Raw genomic sequence first — 23610 nt, 5'->3', positions numbered from 1 at the left:
AACGAAACTAGACCATCGATTCGACTATCCGAACGCATTAACAATTTCCTATTTATTATACAAATTTGAGTATCCTAGTGACTGAAAAACTGGTGCCATTTTGGAGCCCTTATTTCACAATCGAAGGAATCGCGAAAATGTTTTCATAGATAACTGACAAACCAACTTTATTTTTTAAATTGCATATAAAATTGTAAAAAATGTTCTATTCTAGGTCTGAGACAGAAGTTCATCGAAAATGTATTCCACCTGTCGATAATTTCATGAAGTCGAAAATAATGTATTATAAATATTCGTAGCAATTTTTATAATGGATTGTCCAAGAAATTTATTTGAGAAAAATGTGATTCGTTATTTCAGTTATCTTCAAGCCACGATTCAATATTATTATGTATTTTAAAACTAATATCACTTGAATATTTCGCACGCTTACGATCGAGCCATTTTCACGCGCGCCGCCATCTTGGTTCGCCGCGCGACTCAATGGCGGATACAAAGCTAAAAGTACCGCTGCGGGTGAAATTGCAGTCAACTACCTTCCACCATGTTTTCGTTAATAAAATGTCAGAGTTATCTATTTCGTTGGTAGCATCCGTGTACAATGTAACCCAACATTTTGTGCTTCGAGCAATGCCATCTCTTTGTAGTCGTTACGGGTAATTTACTTCAAATACAGCGTCGCTTCCTTTGTGTTGACAGTATACGACTGACATTAGGTGCACCTTTATACAATTATGATTGAAGGAATCTCGTACGAAAAACTAAACGGAAGAATAGAAATTTGCTTGCGAATCGCTCGATCCTCGAAATTGGCTGTAATCGTCTGTAAAACCACTGACTATTTCCATTCAGGAATTATAGCACTTCAGAAGCGAAACTTCAACATCCAATGGCGGTTTTAATCAAGTTCAAAGATAAAATCATTTCTATCAGCGTGCATTACTTCCGGTTAGTAACATGTTAAAAACGAACCTTCGAAAGTTGGAATAATATCCTTGACACAGTAGACAATGTAATCCTTCTAGACTAAGTGGCAAATGTTTTTTTAGAGCCAGCACTTCGCTGCCTTCGCGTCGGTGCAACAAATTTTGCCGCTCTATTTACCGTGCTGCAAAATACGTGCTCGCGGGTGTCGGATTTCGTACTTCAAACGGCGTCGACTTCATTGTACTTCCATTCTAAAATAACCGAGTATACGTGGCAAGGCGGAGAAAGACGAAACCACTCGGCAATTCAAATTACAACGATCTCTACACCTGATAGGATTAATTTTCCGTATTTTCTTACAAATCAATATTTATTGCCGCACAATTTATCCGATCTACCCGGTCAAAAGTCGATTTCAAACATTTATTCTAAGCTGTACAATTATTGATTCATTGTTCAGGCTGATTAAAATAACTGACACAATTTTCAGAAAATGCTGTTTACGTCTTTATTATTGGAGGTGTAATTTAAAACAGTGAAACCATTGAAAACTGTTGCGATACTTTTCCGAGGCACAGTATACAGTGGCCGAAATTTCTATAAAGTCATCTTCTTTTTCATAGATATTTTAAAAATATCACCATTTTTGTGTTGATTTATCGTATCTGGTCTTGTGCCTTGTAGACACTCTGATAGAGGGACTGCGTACTCTAGACCGCTATGTTTACTATTTACGTTTGTTCTGATTTTTTTCTGTGTGGTGCAGAACACAAATGCGAAATTTCTACATATAAAGTCACTTAGTGTTTCTCTGTATTCTGAGCAGAGAACTACGGAAAACTGCGAATATTCTAAAAGTATTAGTTTTAGAACTCACAGAAATCCTGTTTGTTATAATTTGATTCACGTGTATGAGAATGCCGAGAGGAAAAGTACTAACAAGTGAAGAAAAAGCATCAATCGATGCTTATAAAGATATGGGCTGCTCTAATCGCGCAATTGCTAAGAACACTAATCGGTCATATACTGTGATTAATAATGATATCAATTTACGTGAAAATTACGGAAAAAATCATGTTAAAGGTAGTAACAAAAAATAGTCAAAGAGACAACATTCAATATTAATGAGGTCTGCAGCTAAGGAAAGGAAAAATGCAGCACAATTTCGAGCTGAATTGGAGCTCCCAGTAACAACAAGACGTGTGCAACAACTTTTAAATTCTTCTGGACAAAAATACAACGTAAACCAGGCCTTAAAGAAGTACATAAACCGGCCCGTATTGATTTCGCACGGGCAAAAAACACAGTGACTTTATAGAAATTTCGGCCAGTGTAGTGAAAAAGCAGAACTAGAAATTCCGTGGTAGACGCGACGACAGAGGGTAGGAGGGAAACGCGGGGGAAAGAGACGAGCCGAAAGAGAAGTCGAAATAAAAGGGCCGAAATGGAAAAGGTTATGTAGGGAGAGAGAGGTTTTGAACGTGGGTTGGAACACAGTCACGTTATTCTGTGGGAAGGCAGAGTTCGGTATACAAACGTTTCACTCTCGACGAGCCGGCTGGATAACGGGGCTCTCTGTTCACCGCGCGGAGGTAGTATAGTAGGTATACCTCGACGAGAAAGAAGGGAAAGTAGTTCTGTGAGTCAGTGGGGCTTGCGGTACCTCGCGACGTTCAACGGTTTAAGCAGCCTCGAGCCACGGAACGGGAAACGGTAATCCAGATGAGCCGCATCGTTTATCCTTTTGGAAGCGTTCGCCTTCAACGAGCAACTTTGCTCAACCTTCCGCGATGCCTAGCGAATTTTTCGCGTACTTATCACTCCCACCCCTCGTGCTCGCGACATAAAGTACGTTGCAACAAATCTCATAGATTTCCTGATAAAAAGGAAAATTTTCTCTCTTCACAATGTTTTGTTAACGTTCTCGTTACTCACTAGTTTGTAATGTACACAATATTTTGTATAAAAAATAAAAAAACAATTTTTTCTCCGCTCCCTCAAGTATATCTGAATAGGGTTTCACCTCGGAGCGTGACGGATCAGATTAATTCACTGCCCAGGAATTGTGTAAGCGATGCGCGTAAAGAAGTTTTCACTTAAAAAACTTTTCCTCCTCACAATGTTGATAACGTTCCCGTTAATCACTGCAGTCTGTTATGTACATTAAATTGAAACACATCTCATAGATTTCCTAATAAAAAAATTTTTCCTAATAAAACATCGAGCGTTCTGTATCGAAGCTAGCAGGGATCTGATTGGCGTACTTTTGCTTGGATTACTTTATTGGATTACTTTGGCGTACCATTGCCGATGCATGCTGGAACCGAAGAATTCCTAGATCTTCTTGGAAGCGACATCAGGAAATATCGAGTCGATTCGTCGACGACGGTCATAAATCGCTTCTAGCCCGAGGTCTCATTGAGCCCGACGTAAACTCAGAAGCGTGGATCGACGCGAATCGAATCGAATCGAATCGAGTAGAGTCGAGTCGACGCGTTGCTTCCTGTTCCGAACAATATCCCTGTCGATCGTTCCACCGGTAAATGATTCATGTAAGCGACACGCTGTTGCGGCCCATTAAGGGCGCCTCTCTCTCCGTTGGATCGCATCGTGTACACCGGTGATTTCTGCTCGGAATATTTAAGGGACAACGCGGAGAATGTTCGCCGGTCGTAATCAGCCGCGGTTAATGACCTTTCAGCGTGCAATTGTTCGTAACGAGCGGCTTTCGTCTCATCAGGGTCGGGTCTTGTTCGCCGTTTCAGCGCGCATATTCGGGTCAACTATTGTTTGCCGCGGTATTAAGCGGCCGCCTCGCCAACGAACAATCTATTTCCGGTGACGAATAGTTTCGTTCGCATCGTTCCCTTCCGCGGCTCTTCCAGGAAGAGTGTCGCCGTCTCAGCCGGTTCAAGCGGCAAGTGTGTCAAACGTCGTTCCGGTCTTACTCTCCGTTTCTGATTGGAGGAGAAAGCACGAAATTACGCGCGGCTCTCGGCCGCCAAGCCGAGCGTGTTACCCTCCTGCCCTCTAAAAACTATCCAATAAACGGTCTAGGAATCTTCGCGCGCTCGCATGCCGCGTCAAAACAATGGCGACACTAACACTTTGCTTACGGACCAGTCAAACACACTTTTTCACACTACTTTATAGAAGTAACAAGCATGTGTCCACTCAAATGTTTAGCCTGTTAAGAAATGGCATGTATTTACATTTCACACCAGTTTCGTGTAAATATGTACTTCAAGAGAGAGAAGTTCACTAAAAACATTAATATTTCCAAAAGAACAAGTCAGGAGCAGGGTAAACTTCACTTCACCACTTCAAATTTGTACTTTCCTCCTATAAATTATGATGTATTTGGTATGTAATCCAGTAGATTCGTACCCGGGCCGGCTGCAGATCGAAGTTTCGATCCTGCAAGATCAATGGTTCAGGAGTTATGCTTGCTTAAAGTTGAGCAATCTGCAGTGTTTTTGACAGGTAAGGGCGCCGCCATATTGTTTTGTAGTGACGACCGCGAGCCGCTTACCGCAACCAACTCATTAATTATTCTGCTCGGTAAGCGGCGCGCAACCGTCACTACAAACCAATATCGCGGGGCCCCTTGCCTGTCAAAAACACTGCAGATTGCTCAACTTTAAGCAAGCATAACTCCTGAACCATTGATCCTGCAAGATCGAAACTTCGATCTGCAGCCGCCCCGGGTACAAATCTACTGGATTACATACCAAATACTTCATAATTTATAGGAGGAAGGCACACATTTTGAGTCCGGTAAAGTAAAGAGCAGCCCAAGAGCAAGTCAATTTGACTCAACCACACAGTATGTAGTTCTAGTGTTAAATAATATATACCCCAAGAATTTTTTTGAACCCTCATACATTCATTTTTACAATCTTTATAATTGGAAATTTAAAATATTACCACTAGACCTAGTGTTAAACAAACAGAAGTTTGACGGAGCTACGTGTGACGTGACTTACCCGGTACTGGCAGAGAGAGGGTCACTTTTTCCCTCAATTCGTGCTCCCTTATCTGATAACATTGGAACCACACGTCCCCACAGTACGTTCATACATATTCAACAGTTCAAGTGCGCCAGTGTATTCTTTTATCCAATGAACTGTACTGTAAATATCGTATGATAGGTTCAAGTGGGTCAATAATATTTGTGATAGAGCCGTCAATCTATGCCTAAAAGCTTTGTCGAATTTGAAAAGTCGTGGTCCAAAGTACGATATTATCTCACACTGATAAACCAAGTGGTATCTGTGAATGTGATCGTCCTTGTATTCAAAATAATTGGAGTAGGCAATAACACGTTATCGTTTAATATTATCACAATTAGAAAACTGAAGTTTTTACAAGTGATTCTACTTCAGGGGTTGTACAACTTTTAATTTGCACAGGTACTGTACATTTTATGCGTTTATCGCATAAAGTGAGGGTAAGAACGTCCAAAAAATTTCAAAACAGTGTATTATTTTCAAATGACTAGGATTATTAATACTAAACCTACCACTGTTGGTCAAATTACCGGTTTTATGTCCAAGCACATATTGTAATCAAAATTGCACAAAATATAAATTACTAGAGCCTTGTCATTTCTATAAGCTAACACATTTTAGTCGCTTTTAGTGCTCGGTAGGTTTAGCGTTAAAAAGAAAGAAATGTGCGTGTATCAGGTATACAAATTAATTCGTAGCTCTTTCTTCGTGAATTTACCAATTATTTGCGTATAATTAAAAGAATTCGATTAAACTTGAAATTCGCCGTAATTGAAATTTAAAATTAGTTTATCATTAGAATTCCAAAATTACATTTACAAGGGATCAATCTTCGATATACATAAGTCGATAAATTTGAATCCAAAATAAAGGTACAATTTATTACCTGTGAGAGCGACGAATTAATTTGTACACGGAATAGATTTCACAGAAACGTCTTCGGGAAATTCGGGAAGCACGTTTGCGTTGGCTAGCCGGAGAGGTTTATCTAGCGGAGTGCGGCGAGATCGTAATTGTAGCGACGATAGCGAGAGTCAGCTAGTTTTGAGGTCAGGGCAACGACGCCGAGGATCCTTGTGACGTAGGTACAGTGCTCCAAGGAGCACTCCGCCGGCTGGCCTTCGACCTGAACGTCGTTCTCCCACTACCACGATCATGCTTGCTTTTTGCAGGACTATTCTTCCTGTCGCAGACACACTGTCCCGCTGATATCCTCGGAGTGAGCATTTCCTTTAATTTCTTACAACGAGACCAAGGCTGACTTTTCTCTCCGCGTTGATTGCCTCTCTGATAATCCATCTTTCCGATGGCATCGATACATCGATCAATCTTTAAACTTTTTTTTATACACTAACACAGCAGATCCTCGATTATCCGAACCTTCAGCATCTGACTTCTTTGTTTATGCATTCCACATTTGTTATTTATTTAACATACAAACCACAGCCTAACCATTTGTGTCTTGCAGTTAATAAAATATATAAAAAAAACTTTTTTAAAACCACGCTCTTATTAAAATGCACTAAGAAGGAGAAAATAATTTTTTTCTGGGTCTCCATAAAATACCGAATCCAGTAAAAATGATTAATAATATTTTTCCTCAAAATTTTAAGCAATTAGTTCAAAATTTGGATAAACTTCCGAAAAGCCCATACCTCCTATTTTTTTTATACTCTGGACTCTTACGTATTTTGACGTGCAGATTACGAATATGATAGTGAAAATTGGCGCAAATGTTATTTTCATAGCGGAAATCATGAAAAAACCATAAAAATCATAGTTTTTTTCGGTATTTCTCAAAATTCCCATTATTTACAGAAATAAATGGAAAAAAGTATAATTTTTATGGTTTTTTCACGGTTTCCGCTATGAAAATAACATTTGCGCCAATTTTCACTTTTCGGAAGCTTATCAAAATTTCTTCTGTTATAAAATTAGTGTCGGAATAGATAGAAGAATTTAATATAAATTTAAATAAAATCACATGAAATTGGTGACTATAAAAATAAATAAAGTCGTGGAGCGCCTACGAAGATTACGTCAATATAGTTTAACTCTCCACACTTTTATTTTTATAGTCACTAATGTCATGATTTTATTTAAATTTATATGAAATTTTTCTATCTATTCCGACACTAATTTTATAACAGGAGAAATTTTGAACTAATTGCTTAAAATTTTGGGGAAAAATTAATCATTTAACTGGATTCGGTATTTTATGGGGAACCAGGAAGAAAATTATTTTCTCTTTTATTGGAAGAGGCTGTGGGAAGAGGTTTAAAATTCGACTACAAGATTTGACAAACATCCAACAACACGGCAAATGAATATAAGCGTGGTAAAAATGAATTAGACACGCGTTAATATTCCCCTATTAATGGAATAATAGGAAAAATGAAAAAGCGAGTTCTAAATTAAGATAGCGCCACGTTTCCCGTTCTCTGTTTTGCATAGACGGTAACCGCAAGCGGTCAAACATTCGGCCAAAGACCTCACCCAGTCCAAGGCCTTTCTCTCGACTCGGGGAAAAAACAGGAGATCCGATCAAACAATTTTGAGTGGTGGCACGCATAAAAAAACGGGACCACGTGAAATCATTCCAAGGACTCGTTTACACGGAGATATTTCGGCCGCGGTGTTTTTATGTAACGTGGCCCGGCCGAAAGATCAAGATCAAGAGAGTCCCGGGTAGCGAGATCCGCGCGCGCGCGAACACGTGGTGGTGTTCCGCGATCTTTGGTCATGGACACCGCGAATGTAACGCGGTTCGGGAGGTGAAAGTTTTTCGGTTATCGAACATCGTGGCCTAGACCGTAAAAGAATAACAAGAACCCGTACACAGACGAGAACGTTCCTCGGGCACGGAGAGCCGCGTTTATGCCACGCTGCTTTCTCTTTTCATTCTAAATACTTCCCACCGCGCCGAGTCGCGTTTTCCTGGTCTGCTCGCTTTTAGGACGATTCGCCGTTCCTCTATCGCGGAAGCGTTTTCACAGGAACGTTGCAAACCCTCTCATAGTTTCCCAGGACGACCAGAAAAGTTTCTTTCGGCTTCTCTTCTGTCGTTGGAACGATAGAAATTTTTCGAATACACCGTCACCCAAGAAAGATTATTTGAAAAGTTGATGGTACAGTTCTATTGACTCGGCTTCCACCCGCGGTGCAGAGAAATACATTTTCCTTTATCTGCGAAATAAATGAGGACCGTTTATTACTGGTAATTAGACCGGGTCTCTCTGCAAATTTACATTTTTGCTAGTCGGTTTTTCGAAGCCGGAATGGACAGAATTTGTTTCGCTGGCTGGAGACCTCCTCCTGGGGAAAATAAAGTGAAACTGTGTTTTCGGAACCGCTTCGGTCGCTAAACATTTGTAAATCGCGCGAATGCAGATGATGCTCGTGCATGTGAAACATGTAAAAATGGAGATTAATTGTGAATAATGATGTATATTAATTTAACATATAGTCTGTGTGATTTAATGATAAATTCTGGTATAAATTTAAGCAGTACATTGCAAACGCAGTTACAGTGAAGCCTTGATGTAAGAAAAAGGGAACTGTACGATCTAAGAAAAACGAATATCCCCTCCACTGCGAAGGCAGAGTGGGGACACGAGTCTTAATCTGGCGACTCTGGTCCCGAGGGTTTTTCTTAGATCGAGGCTTTACTGTATTTGAAAACACCTTGGTCATTAAAATCTTAGAAAATATTCCAACGATTAATGAATACGTGTAATTTAACCACTTGATGAAACTTCAATGACGAGACGAGGCCAACGTAATCCACAACAAATTAGCAATTTCGTGTTTCACTTGGACTTCAATAAATTCATCCAGAAGTTTGTATTTGCATTTCCCCCGGCGTATCTTGACGAGGTTTCTGTCTTATCAGATATGTAATAGAACGCTTAACGAGATAAACGAATTCTGCTCGACTCGAATTTCCGTGACCGAATCCATAAACATAAGGATTTGCGCAAACATTTCGCAGCCGGTTTGCATAGAACGGATTCTGTTGAACGGATCAACGGGGCACGGCAGAACAAAAACTGATTTTCATATTCATAGTTTCCCATTGTCATCTATCGTCGAATCGATTCTCGTCAACATCGGTGCCACACCTGAGCCGCGTAGGATCGACCGATCGATCGATCTTGTTTCTAAAGATATCTGTCTATTGCATCGACGGACTAAAATACATATGTATAAACGTCTCAGCGCGACGCTCGCGAATGACAGTTTCGTAGGACTCCGCATGGAAAAAAGATTCGTTCTAACGAAACACTTTATCGACGATGAACCCTGTACGCCGAAGATAAAAGTAATCCTATCGCATTCTCCGTATCGTACGACAGGCGGAATCACTTCCAATCGAAATATCGATCGATTTTATATGATATGTCCGATGCTGCGATTCGTTATTAGGCGTAGGTAATCGTTAGACAGAGGATTATATGCATTTATGACAAAAACGAGTAGAAGAATTTAAAAGTACTGCTATATTATTTTCAACCTGTTAAACATATTAAAAAAGAAAATTAATTTCAATTTGACTCCAGTTTGTTGCAATTCAAGAAGAAAATTGTTATTGCCTAATCATTTGCAGTTACAAGTAATGTGTGATTTATGAAAATCTTCTTGCAAATATAATTTCAGTATTTTCCAATTTAAAATGGTAAAAATATTACAAGAATTTATAAATACTGCTATATTATTTTCAACTTGTTAAACATATATTAAAAAAGAAAATTAATTTCAATTTGACTCGAGTTTGTTGCAATTCAAGAAGAAAATTGTTATTACCTAATCATTTGCAGTTACAAGTAATGTGTGATTTATAAGAAAATCTTCTTGCAAAAATAATTTCAGTATTTCCAATTTAAAATTCAAATTTACCTCAGTTTTTATAAACGTTTCACCGAAATTTAATAATTAATGTCATGAATGTTAATTACAGAAAGTTAATTTTTCTTTAACCCCTTCACAGATGATGCAATTAAAAATAAAATTTTCATATTGATATCGTTAAATTTCGTTCAATGAAATAACGTGCCTCGTTCCGATTTGCAATTTCATATAGATACCGATTTGCAATAATATACATACTATATTGCGTTAGAACTGTGAGAAGATAATAGAATGTCGCATAAATTTTTCAATAATTTCATCAGTATGCATTAATGCATCCATTTAACCCTTCTTCACGTAATCGTTGTATTGATTCAATCCGATCCGCAAAACATTGATGCAAATTGCACCGAACTTGCCATCTAATTAAAGGAGAAAGCTTATTTGTAATTGGGTAATAGGTACACAATTTTATAAAGGAAATATAATTAAAATGTTGCTTAAATTATATATTTTTTATGTTCAATTCACAGTGCTTGCAAATGACGATAAAATATCCTGCGGACGTTACTGTGAATTGCCGAAAAATATTGGAAATTATGTTAATGATATTTTATATGAGTATCTTCATATTAATTTTATATTATATATTAATATATCAATATTAATATTAGATGATATATTATATTAATATTAATATTAAATGATATACTATATTAATATTATAATAATATTAAATGATATACTACATTAATATTAATATTAGATGATATACTATATTAATATTAATATTAATATTAGATGATATACTATATTAATATTAATATACAAATATATGTACAATATAATAAATATAAATAATAATATTGATAAAAGACTTGTTATTCATCTTATTAGGAGAAGCAATGAAAAACAATTATTGAATCAAGATTGATACTACATATTGTTTTCGATGGAATAAAATTTCTAACGCAGAGAAACGTCGTCGAAAATTAAGAATTCATGAGAGAAACCAGCCAGAGTATTTTTGCGACTACAAACTGCCGTATTGTCAATACAGGAATGCGTTACGTAGCCACGCTCTCATTTATAAACAGTGGAGTGCATTAGTCATTTAGTTACGAGACTATTCGAGCATCTCATACCTCGTTGCACAGATTACGAGTGTTATTCGGTCGGAAGCGAAACGGTAATGGCTGGAATTGGTAAAAATCGGATACGAGTCCTGACTGAAATAGAAATCGAACCGAACTCGTTTCGCGAGTTAACGAACAAAGTTGCGAGCTGCCGAGTTGTTGCTGTAAATCCATCCATTTTTAACTGGCCGATATTCAACTTAACCGCGTATGAGGAAGTCTTTATTCCGGGTTACGTTTCCTGAAATAATTCGCTTCGATACGAATTAAAGCTGCGTAGTTATTATCGAAATATGAGATGGTAATAGGCATGATTTTTAATTTATTTATCGCGTTGATGTAAATTGCGTTGATAAACTTCCTGTCAATAAGTACGGAATCATGCAAAAACCTTTAATAATTGATACAGCTCCTATAAACTCTACCGTAATCCTCTGCAATATGTTTGCGGAAACGATGCACAATGGTCTATTTGGCCTGAAAAAGTGGAAAAATTTTTAAATTTTTGGTCTGAAAAAGGTTTGAAAAATAAAGTTTCGATGTTATTTTTTTCTATTTGTACACCCGTGAAGTAGTAAACTTCATCGAAAGCCAAGAGATTTTAAGGCGCGCTTTGCGTTCTTAAGCAGTCTCTAAAACAGAGTCCGTTGATTGGCGATTTTCAAGTGTTTTAAGGAAAATTATGTAAATTCTTGTATTACAAAAGTTTTTCAGGTAGGTGTACAGAGCACTTTCGCACAGATTTCGTTTTGTTATCATCTAAATTAGTATAGTTATTAATATTTGATCAATACCAATAATTCTGTAAGTTTTTTTACGATTACAAAACTTTATTGACGATTTTATTATAGTTCTGAGTGAGTCTGGATGCTCTTTTTGGTCTCATTACATTCGGTAAAGTTTTGTGATTATAAGCCAACAAAATTTGATTCCGTCTATGTCCGAATTGAAATTTTATAGCTAATTTATTATTAAGCGGTCAGCAGCGTTTCGCGTACGTCTGTACGTTCGGCTACGCTTGGTCTCAAATGAAGAAGAAACATTATCTGAGGAAGAAATTTCTGATGTATTTACCGATGAAAATGAATGGTAATAATTTAAAAATGCTCTTATAATATACCGAAGTCATTTAAAGTGAAACAGACGTATATCTCGAAAATTAAACATTTTGGAGAAAAATGTTTCAGATAAAAGTTGTATGGTTTCCAGGGGGACATAAAATGGTGTGATTGATTTGAAGTCGCATAGTCGTTTGAAAATCAGGTGAAGATCATCTTCAATTTCTTAAATAGAACTCCCTATTTTTTATTGCATATTCTTGTAATTTGTTTTGAGAGCTTTCCAAAGCACTATAATAAAATTGTTTTTCTTAAATATTTTTCAAGTTATGAGACTTTTTAAAGTGACAGTTATAAAATATTCCACTATCATTACGCTTTTTCATGGGTTCTCGATAATCTGAGGAAAAAATGTTTCGAGCAAAAGAAAAACAGTATTCAGATGTCTACAAATTTCACAATATGTATATAAAAGTTGGAAGAAAATTTTTTTTACAAAAAATTGAGGTGAATTTGATTTTTTAAATGCTAAAATGTATTTTGGATTTCATAATGTTGTAGCTGATCTTAAGGCGAATCCAACGATATATAATATCATAACTTCTTTTTTCCACTTTTTCTGGCCAAATAGACCAGTGTACGATGGTACGTCCAATATAATTTCTTATTAATTTCCGTAGAATCTTTGAACATAATAGAAAAATACCTTCATATTAATTTATGGGTAATGTTACATAATGTTACATAATTACACCTGGTTGTAATTCACCACGTACACCACAGTTGTACATGCGTTCGTCGACACTGACATGATTAGTTGTTGACAGCTACGACTCCGCTAGTTCGAAAGTAGTTTAGTTCTTAATTCACTTAGTCCTGATTGGTGGTTACATTCAATAATTCTAGGAATTAATATAAAAATTTTAGATTGTTCTTCTAGATAGTAGTCGGGAAGTAGTTTCAGCAAAGATGAATTTGTAAGAAGTAATATTATCTTTTTTTGCGTATAACGTCATTTATTTATAAAAAATGTATGAAACCTTAGAATATGCACCAATCAAGAAATATTCGATTGACAATTAGAGAGAAATCATGATATTTTTTTCATCAACAAAGAGCCACAAGTGGATTCATGCGATTTTTATCATAATTGTAAAATATCATAGTTAACGATATAAATAAATAATATTCGATAAAAATGGCGCTACAATTCCAGGAAGAATGCTTGTTACAACATAAATCACCTAACCGGTCTGTAAAAGAGTCATTCACTCACTCAGTTGATGTGTCTGGTTATCGCTTGCCATTTCTACTTACGATTTAACTTTCGGTGTCGAGTTTCTTCGGAGCAATACTGTGCACGAAAAAAATTATTAAAATATATAATTATCCCTCTGTTAAATAATGTTTAGTACGAACTTGTTGTGAACTTATAACATTCCTCAGTCTACACAATGCATTAACAGTAAAATTGCTTTTAATGCAACAAAAGCCCTAATGAAGAAAATACAATATATTAGGTTGGAGTAATTTTGCTTGTAAATGAAAAACACATACTGCTAGAGTGAGTGATTGGGAAACAGAAATTGACAGGTTATCTGAAAGATGGCAACAAGTTGTTACAAATAATGGAAAATATTAAATGTATTAATATTTTTATACATTGATTCAAATGTTTTTTGTAATACGACAGAACTTTCCCTGCAACCTAATAATTCGAATTCCTACGTGCAAGATTGTGAATTTGCATAAACATTGACAGCATACTTATTCTTAAACAATCGCAATCTTATATTGTTGGTAATGACAACAATTATGAGAACAAAATGAAAATTTAGGCCATCTACACCAAAGGGGTGGCATTTTTCACAATAAAAATTTTGCACATGTTAAAAATATTTCATGTTCCAATTAAGAGGAGTATGTACACACGAACGAATTTCACCTTTCAGTTCAGAATACAGAAAATAATGCGGCGGCGCTTGCACCCCCTGGACATCGATTAAATTCTCCGCAGAAAGCATTAAACAACACGTTGAAAATTGACTGGTATATTAAATCTAAATATACTGAAGGATCATTGAAATAAACAGTTTCATTTGCCGAATCTTTTTCCTCAAAAACCTATCAACCCTCCCAAGTCGCTCAACTCGAAACAATAGAAACAGGACGACAAGGATCGGTAAGATTTGGAGACAGAGCGGTGCCAGAGCCGCTGATCAATCGTCTAGTTTCTCGAACGCAAACAAGCATGCAAACCATCATTGAAACGTCTAGTTTACACGACGTTTGTCATGAGCAGACTGCGGATTTTATGCGTTTATGATAAAAATGGCACAATTCAATGCAGTGGTCATATTAAAAAGATTTAAGGGCATCACTGTATTAGCTTCACTTTACTAAGATAATTAAATAATGAAAAAACTTTTTATTTGCCACCTGTGCTTTGCAAATAACGCAAACATTTTTTCTCTCGCATAAAGATCCGCAGTCTAATCACGAGGAACGTGCGAAACCGAAAGAGATTCGGCTGGGATCGTGAAAATTGGCGAGGCAGATCGGTTTTTCCGCGGGCGCGCGTCCCGCTAAGCAATCGCGTATGCTTGTTGCAGCGATGTTAGAGGTTCCCCTACTGGAGAACGTAGTAAAGCAACGCCGCCGTTTTACGAGGAGGGTTCTCTCTTCCACTTCCACAGTTCCTCCACCGCACGGCGCACGGGTTCCTCGTCGGTGAGCGCTGGTGCCCGTGGCCGCTGTCCCAGTCGTCGCCCTACTTTGTCGAAGCAAACTCAGCTCGACACTCGGTTTACACCTCGGTACGACGAGAGAGTAACACGTCCACGCGCGCACCCACACGTTCACGGACACGGTGTACCGCCACTCTTGTGTGCGCACACACATACACACACGCACACATCTACACGCCGGGGGAAGGAGAGAGAGAGAGAGAGAAAGAGAGAAAGAGAGAAACAGACAGACAGACACATACACAAACACACAAAGACACGTGTACACACAGACGGGATCACGTACGTGATTGAAAGAGACCGAGGGAGAGAAAGAGAGAGAAAGCGAGAAAGAGAGAGAAACAGATAGACACACGTACGTGGTACACAAACACACTACGGGAGGCAAACGTGCTCGACGTGGTAGACGGAACGACAACGTCGGTGGTAGTCGCGGTCTTGGTGGTGGTAGTGGTGGTGGTGGTGCCGGGTGGTAGTGGTGGCGCGGCGGCTGCCAGTGTGATGGTGATGGTGATGGACGTGGTTGTCGTTCAGCCAGGAACCGGAAGTGTCCCGCGCGAGTACTCCCTTCGCACGGTTCGGGGAGAGGAACCACGTGCCGCGACCGGAATCGCCATTCCCGCTGCAGCTCGACGAAAGAAACACGGGCCGACGTTTCGCGGAAGACCTTCCCGCGACCTACGACAACCTGTCACGCGTTCATCGATCTCCATCCACCTTGATACCACCTCGTTGCCTCTACTGGCCGATGAGTGGTCGCGAGGATACCGACGCAGCGCAACAAGAGGACACTCGAACGAATCAGCAGAGATAGAAGCCCGTGACACCTGGTGGAACATCTAGAGTTATCACTCTGTGTCTGTCTCTGCCTCTCTGTGTATATACGTGTGTCCTGTGTATGTGTGTGAGCCGGACGTTAACCTCCGATGCGGCACGTTGCTGAATCGATCTAAAGTTTCTTCTCCGTCGCACCGTGTGCCCTTGTGTCCGTCGTCGTCGTCGGAGGAGAGGAATCGTCCGCGAGAAATCGGTCGCACCAGGAAACAAGCCTCCGCGACAGGGAAACGATCGTTAGTCCGGACGCTACGGGAGAAAGTGGCCAGGCTCTCGAACCGGAAGTGCCATCGAGCGAGAATATTCAGCATCATCGGTGTCTCTCTATCCCCCTTCTCTCCTGTCTCTCTCTCTCTCTTTCTTTCTCTCTCTCGCCTGTTCCATGCGCACGATGCTCGCTGATCCGCAAACTCAAAACCCACTGGCGCCCGTGGCCCGCTAGTCGTTCCGCCAGTTTCCGTGTCAACAAACCAACGTGTGTACCCGAAACGATCCCGCCCGCGATCAAGGGTAGTGCTGCAACACGGAAGTCGTCTGATCTCGAGCAACGCCACTGCCAATCGACTGATCGCCGAAAAAAAACCGTGCGCGGCGCACATATCTCTGTGATTTTTCCCAATCGACAAATGTCCCGCGTGTTTCATCTTCCCGCGCCGGAAGTCCTCGGGAACGCGCCTGTCCGCGTGTGCCGGGGGGATGATCGCGGCCACCGCTGATCGATCGACCACGTTTTCATTCTGAACACTGCCAGCGGGACTCTCGAAGACCTTTAGAATTAGCCCCGGCCTCTATCGGGGATCGCACTGCCACTGTCAGAGGGAGATCCAGCCGGACCGGGTCAGCCAAAATTGGTACACAGCCGCCGTCACCGCCGCCTGCCGTCACTCTCTCTCTCTCTCTCTCTCCTCCTCCTCCTCCTCCTTCTCTCTTTCTCTCTCTCTTCCTCGCTCCTCATGCATTATTCGAGCGATCTGGAATCGCAACCCGACACTGCCGATCGATAGCAGCGCGTGGACGAGGACGCGGGAAACGATACTGCCACGTTATCAGCGCCCGAACCGTTTCTTCGGCCTCTACGACTGAACTCGGATAAAACTCTAGCTTCCCCATTGTATCCACTTCTCCCAAGGCGGTGCGCCTGAATCATCGGATCGCTTTTATTAATTCGGCGTCTCGATCGAGATTTCATAGACCTGGACGATCGAAGGGAAAAGAATGCGGATGGCCAGTTCCTGATGAGAGGGGAGATAGAGGTCTCTCTCGGGAAGAAAACGGTTACGTAACTGGTGCGTGGCTGCCATTTTGGTGCGCTCACGCGCGCGAAGTGCATGCGTGTTCGCCACGCTTGTTCAGCGTCCCGTCGCGTCTCCGTGAAAAACCGACGTATGAATGGTAACGCGCACAGCGTGGACGCGATAAGACCGACTCCGGTTGATAGTGTTACAACGACACGGAGCACCGGCTATGCTAAAGCAAACACGGAGTCGTGACATACGCGACCGGTGCCGAGCGAAGGTGCAACGAACTCTCTCTCTTTCACTGCCGAGGAATTTTGTGTGATATAACCCGAGGAAATTATCGATGTGTATTTTCGGATGACACGTATTTCCCCGGGCATTGTATTAGTGGGGTCTAGTTGAAAGGGTCCGGAGGACTCTGGCTTGACAGCGGACGGAGGACTGTGCCAGTGAAACAGGGACACAGCGTTGAACTCTCCGCGATCTGGATTATCGAGACGTGTGATGTGTAGACGACGATCGATGAACCCTGGTGATAGTCGATCGAGTGTGCTCAGTGATCGATTCGATCAAGACCGGTTTTCTTTTTTCGAAGGGATGTTACTCTGTGCTCTTAAATGAAACGGGAGGGGAAAGTGACGAATAGCTGGAAGGATTAGAGCGAGTTAGAAGTCGAGGATACAAAAGGACCTGGTCACCGAGAAACAAATAGAAGAGGGGAGGAGGACCATTGGTCGTGTGACGCGGAGGAACCGGAAAGACGAGGACGTACGACCGACGGTTTTCTGTTTGGACAAAGGATAACCCAGTTCCGAGGAAGCTTACACGTGCAACTGGGTCGTGGTTGTCTCGGACTATCGTCGTTTTGGCCACTCCGATACTTAAAACCGATCGATATACAAACGATCCCGATTGGGCCATCCCTCCACCAGCTGTGAGAACGTAGTTTTCTTATCGATTTCAACATCGACTCGACTGATTTTTATTGAATCCTGTTTACTGTTTACTGCTCGCTGAGGAATTAGATCTAGATCGATCCTTCTCAGCGATCCGACTGAACCGTCGATCTCTCTTCTTCGTTTTCGTCGCGGCAAACCAAGACTCTGAACACTTCCGGGACCGTCGAGCAAATGAGGAACAAGTGCACGTGCTTGAGAAAACGGACCAGGCGTCGGAGACATCGCACACCGCGGCTTTTCGGTTAGGCTACCCGGCTACCAGTGACGTTCGGTGATTTCTGTCCTGCTCTCTCTCTCTCTCTCGCTCTCTCTCTCCCTTTTTTTCTCTCTCTCTCTCTCTCCTTCGCTTTGTGTGCAACTGTGTACATGTGTGTTCGTCCCGGTGTTCCAACGTATAGATGCACACGCGTGTGGATGCAGGAACGCGCCAGCGCGCCACCAGTGTATAAACGCTGATGTAACACGACGAACCTCCCCTTGACACCTGATCGACAATCCAACGTCGTCGGGACGTCGGTGACCTTGTTCGCGTACTGCACCGACTGCTTGTCGGCGGGATTTCGGAAACAACTCGCAACCGCCCAACAAGTTTCGTATTTTGGATGTCATACACGGAAAAAGATGTAAGTCTACCACCTTCAGATTTTCTCCCCGCTGGAGAACCAACCCCTACCGCTGGGCAACATGAAATGGTTCACCTTTTCTTTCATGAATGCGTGAATTAATGATATTTAGTCGAATCTTTGCACTTGATTAATCAAGTAGGCTCACGGAGCACTAACAGCGAATATTTGAAAAAATTTTTAAATCTTGGCCTTTACTTTTTCCTTCGTAATTGAAACCAATAACAATTTAAAAAGCAAATTATTTACACATTAGCTAGTAAACTAATCCTTCTAACGACTCAAAAAACTCAAGCTGTTGGGTCAAATTTTGAAAAAGTTATTAGTTTTTAAATTGTGCACGAATATTTTGTACACTTTTTACATAATATACAGGCTATTTCACCTAACTTGACAAGCGAATACCTTTGTTGATTTTAAAGATGTGTCAAATGTCTGAAGGACAAAGTTGAATGGTAAAATGGGGCTCATAAGATACCAAAAAAATTTTTGTTTTTATGTAATTTTTTTTAGAGATATGAAGTCACCTTCATTTTTTTAAATGGAATGAGGTATTTTTTAATACATCAATCGATGCAGCTGGACATTCGTAATAAAAAAGTACTAACCTATGTATGTCGAAAAGTTAGTAGTTCAGGAGATATTTCAATTTAAATAACTCTAAAACACCATTACTGTCGTACTAAGACGTTAGCGTTTACTTACTTGTGTAACGTCTTAGTACGACAGTAATGGTACTTCAGAGTTATTTAAATTGAAATATCTCCTGAACTACTAACTTTTCGACATTATAGGTTAGTATTTATTTATTACGAATGTCCAGCTACCTCCAATGTGAATGTCCAATACCTCATTCCATTTAAAAAAATGAAGGTGACCTTCATATTTCTAAAAAAAATTACATAAAAACAAAAATTTTTTGGTATCTTACGAGTGCCATTTTACCATTCAACTTTGTCTTTCAGACATTTGACGTATCTTTAAAAACAACAAAGGTATTCAAGGTAGTCAAGTTAGGTGAAATACCCTGTATAACCAGATAAATAAACCCGCCATCTTGAAAGGAGCAGTTCCTGAATTTTCACCCATCTTTGTTACAAATTACATCTGCAATTGAGGAAATTATATAAATTCGTTGCAGACGGTTGCAAGAATTTTTATAGCAATCTTGAAATAATTTAAACTTTAAGGGTGTATAATCTTGAAGTTTCGTCCCTTTTGTAAAATCTTGAATTGAAATATCATTAATATGTAAACTTTGACGGAATAAGATTGCAATGTTCTGTAGTTCGTGTCAAATAATTCCCACGTAAAAAAGCAGCAGCTAGTTACGTATCGCCGTTGGCTTATCTAATTGGTAATGGGTCTGTCATTCTGAAAAGCGAGACTAGAGGGAAGAAGAGAACAGGAAAGAAAGGGACAATAATCGATAATTGATGCAAATCCGGTGTACAGGTTTCGGACAAGTCGAAAGGTCTAGGTCGTTCGGCTAGTAACAGCTCGCCTTCCTGCTCACCGAAATCCGTGAGAATTTCTTGTGCAAACCTAACCTTCCCCTACCTAAACTACACGGTGTCCTGCAACTAGCAGCACAATCCTACAAAAAGTCTATGCTACACGGAAAAATCAAAAATATAGAATGAAAAGCGTCGATAGAATTTAAATTGAGTGCTACTCAATCGATGTGCGTTTTCAAAAACGATTCTTCACAAAATACACGTGTCAAGCACTGAAAATATTGTGAATAATCTCAATTTTTTTCACAATGATTCAACAGAGAAAAAAGTGTTTGTTAACACTCGAAATTTCTAGTAGTTACTTAATTCTCAGTTGCATGTTTAATTGATGGACACGGTGTATATATTCAATCCGGAAGAAACTCTCCGAAGGCAAGATATGATGAAGCGTCAAAAATACGAAAATAAATTTTTTCAACGAAATCCTCCAGCCTTGAAGGCTGTGAAGAATCAGAGAAAGGACTTTTTTGCTGGAGATATTCCGTACATTTCTTATTTGCGGAACTGATGAAAATGTAATGGACGAAATTAGCACATTGTGTCAGAGTTGGGCATTAATCGATTAAAATTTAAATCATGATTGATTGATTAATGTGTACGATTAAAAAAAGAAATCATCGAGAAATCGACGATTGGATCAATCTATTGACGAAGTTAATCGTCAATCGTTGATTAAAAAAATAAATCATCGAAAAATCGACGATTGATTCAATCTATTGACGAAGTTAATCGTCAATCGTTGATTAAAAAAATAAATCATCGAAAAATTGACGATTGACTCAATCTATTGACCAAGTTAATCGTCAATCGTTGATTAAAAAAATAAATCATCGAAAAATCGACGATTGATTCAATCTATTGACGAAGTTAATCGTCAATCGTTGATTAAAAGAAAAAATCATCGAAAAAAAACATAAAAGTACGTAAACAGAATTTGTATTATATGTATGTATATAGACCAAGTGACAATGCACCTAAATTCAGTTTACATTTCTTTCAGTATTCATACAGTTTTACATAATTCCGTATTTCATTTCGAAATTTCAGCAATTAATGATTAATCAATTATCCGATTGACGATTACAATTGAAAGAAATGTAATCGTTAATCGCAATTAACAACTAAAATAGAAATTTAGTCGTCAATCGTTGATTAAATTTATGCCCAACTCTGCATTATGTGCTGCAACTCCATTCGCATAAAATAATATTTTGTGAAGTAAAAATAGTCAAGACAAATGAATGATGGGAGAGTAGATTAAATAGACATTCACTGTGTATAAGTAATTAGGCCAGTTTTAGATCTACAATGAATTTAGAAGTACAATGAATATATTAGCATAAAAATTGATATTGATATTTTTAATTTTTCGTTTCGCAATTATCGAAATGATTAAGTTGCTTACGTATTATAATAAAAATGGCAAAAAATCGAAATAAATAGAGTCATGTCATTTTTATAATCTAAAATATTTTCATCGCTTCTAGTGCTCGGTAGGTTTAGTGTGGAAATAGTGAATTAGAAAATTCGAGGAAGACATTTGTTTACAACCTCACAGAGTGTACTATCTCACAATAGAAGAAACCGAGTATGCTGTACCACGCCAATTAAGCAAATTACGAGTACAGTCGTAACGAAGGTGTCGAATTGATTGATGTTCCGGAATTGAACTTGATTCTATCTAAGATCGAAACAAAAACCCGACCCCATATGTGGGACAGACCACTGCCTGAACCGCGAAGATTTCATTCGCCGTTTAAAGATTACCTTTACGAGTTCGAGAAAAGCTGAGAGCGCACATGATCTTTCCCGTCCGACTCTGCTGATCCGCCAACAACTTAGCGTTTGCGTTCTCTGCGTCTATTGTTTCCGTTTAATTGGCTCCTATCTATTCTCAGGATCATCATAGATCAATTTGCACGATCGCTTGTTCACGATAGGACGGTACGGTTTCTCTGCTATCTATAAATACGCGAGACGAACCGATACTCGGCCGAGTGCTCAGTGCTGCTGAGACAAACGATACGCACGTATTATAAAGGTGCGGCTGCAACAATGCTGCACACCATTCAGTGTATTCATTCTTCCCGGAAAACCCAGTCAAAACTGTGGAATAACATTATTCCGTTCGAGCCTTTGTTTCCGAGGAAATCGACGTTCGAGTGGTTCAGTAGAAGTGGTAAACAGTGCACAGACACTTACGCCTGATTTCCTTCACTGATCGTGTTCGAGTGTAAATCCGTTGTTCTAAACACGGTTTGCTGAAGAATAAAAAAATACGCTCGGTACATATTTATTATTAATATACGAGAACGCAAAGTGGATTTTCCAACAATTTTTTACTGTGGTCGTAATATTATATATATTACTTCAAAGTAGCGATATTTTTATTTTGTTCAATAATTGTATCGTTTGCTGTGAAATAAAAAAATACGCCCGATATTAATAATCAATATTTGTTAATAATTTTGTGAGATTTCGAACACAAAGTGGATTTTCGTGATGAATTTGTTCACCTAGTCAATTGCAACAATTTTTTATTGTGGTCCTGTTAATGGACATTTATAACTTCGAAGCAGCAATCTTTTCATTTTTGTTTCAATAATTGTATTGTTTGTAATGTTGAGGTTATATGAATGGACATATACGGGGCGTTCCAAAAATGTTGTACTTCCTCGAAAGGGGTGATCCCTTTTCTATTTTTTTTGTTAAGGATGATGGAAAAAATGCATTTTTTTTTTTTGCGCACACCCCTGTAGGGGGTAGTGTGGAGCTCAGGGGATCGAATTCGGATCGCCCACTAACCACTAAAAAAACCATCACCCAGGGCTTCTGCCCTTTCTTCTCACAACTGCAGGCTCGTATGTGGAGCGGCCGGGGCCCCGCTTTTCGCATTTTTCGCGGCCGCTTGATGTGCCAGCTAAGCCCACGCCTGTTCTTGTCTATGAACGAAAGGGATGATTCCTCAGATTAGTGGAAACAACTTTCTCCTTTGCGCATATATTCTGCGAGGCTTTGTTTACAAGTTGTTATCGAAAAATCGCGCGGACCAATCGACGCGCAGCTACCGTGGACGGATTCGATGTTTTTCAATAATAACTTCTTAACGAAGCGACGGAGAATCTTTTCGAAAATTGGAAAAAGTTTCTTCAAATGATCTCGAGAATCAACTCTTTCAAGGACGAACAACATGTCTAGGACACCCTGTTCAGAAAAATTTGAAAATCGACGAAAGAGAGAGAGAGAGTAACTCTTTCCCCTCGATTCGTGCTCCTTCTCCTCATCCGATGAAAAAATTGATGGATAGCAGATCGCAAATGTCCCGACCAGACGCTTTCCGCTAATTACGTAAAGATTCAACGCGGTGTGAATCGCGTGACGGAAAAGAGCGTGAAATACCCTGCCCTTCAATAAATTACTTTCCGAACGACAGCGTTGCGTAAACGGTAACCGCGTTTATGACGTTCGCGGTGGAATTAGAGGCGTTACGCATTGCTGTGCACATCCCGCATTCATTGTCCAAAGAAAGAATCGTTTCTTTCTTTATGCATAATGCTCCGCAATTAGCGAGAGAAAACGAAACGTGACGAGCAAAAATAAATTCTACAAAAATAGAATTTTCTCGGAAATATCGACCGAGATGATTTTCTACATTGTTGGCCAACGCGTGTGTCACCATTTTCTAATCGGAATGAACATTCGTATGTATAGAA

General features: G+C 39.5%; 1 protein-coding gene across 17 annotated transcripts in view; it reads left to right on the top strand.

The window, feature by feature from the left end:
• Nucleotides 1–23610, top strand: part of Hr4 (nuclear hormone receptor 4) — a 266613-nt gene that overhangs the window by 174318 nt on the left and 68685 nt on the right. Inside the window, exons 1-2 of one of the 17 annotated variants that reach the window (XM_076425263.1) lie at nucleotides 10715–14795; nucleotides 18156–18380. The exons of 14 other annotated variants lie outside the window; for them this stretch is intronic. The gene's annotated coding sequence lies outside the window, so the exon portion shown is untranslated. Of the gene's footprint in view, nucleotides 1–10713; nucleotides 18381–23610 lie in introns of those variants that run through there. 2 more of the 17 variants (XM_076425304.1, XM_076425254.1) reach the window with 2 other exon arrangements.

This window comes from Lasioglossum baleicum, chromosome 1, assembly GCF_051020765.1.
Source record: "Lasioglossum baleicum chromosome 1, iyLasBale1, whole genome shotgun sequence".
In the NCBI taxonomy this organism is placed as follows: Eukaryota; Metazoa; Arthropoda; class Insecta; order Hymenoptera; family Halictidae; genus Lasioglossum; species Lasioglossum baleicum.
The sequence above is the reverse complement of the archived record's forward strand: the minus strand, read 5'-3'. Positions and strand labels throughout refer to the sequence as shown.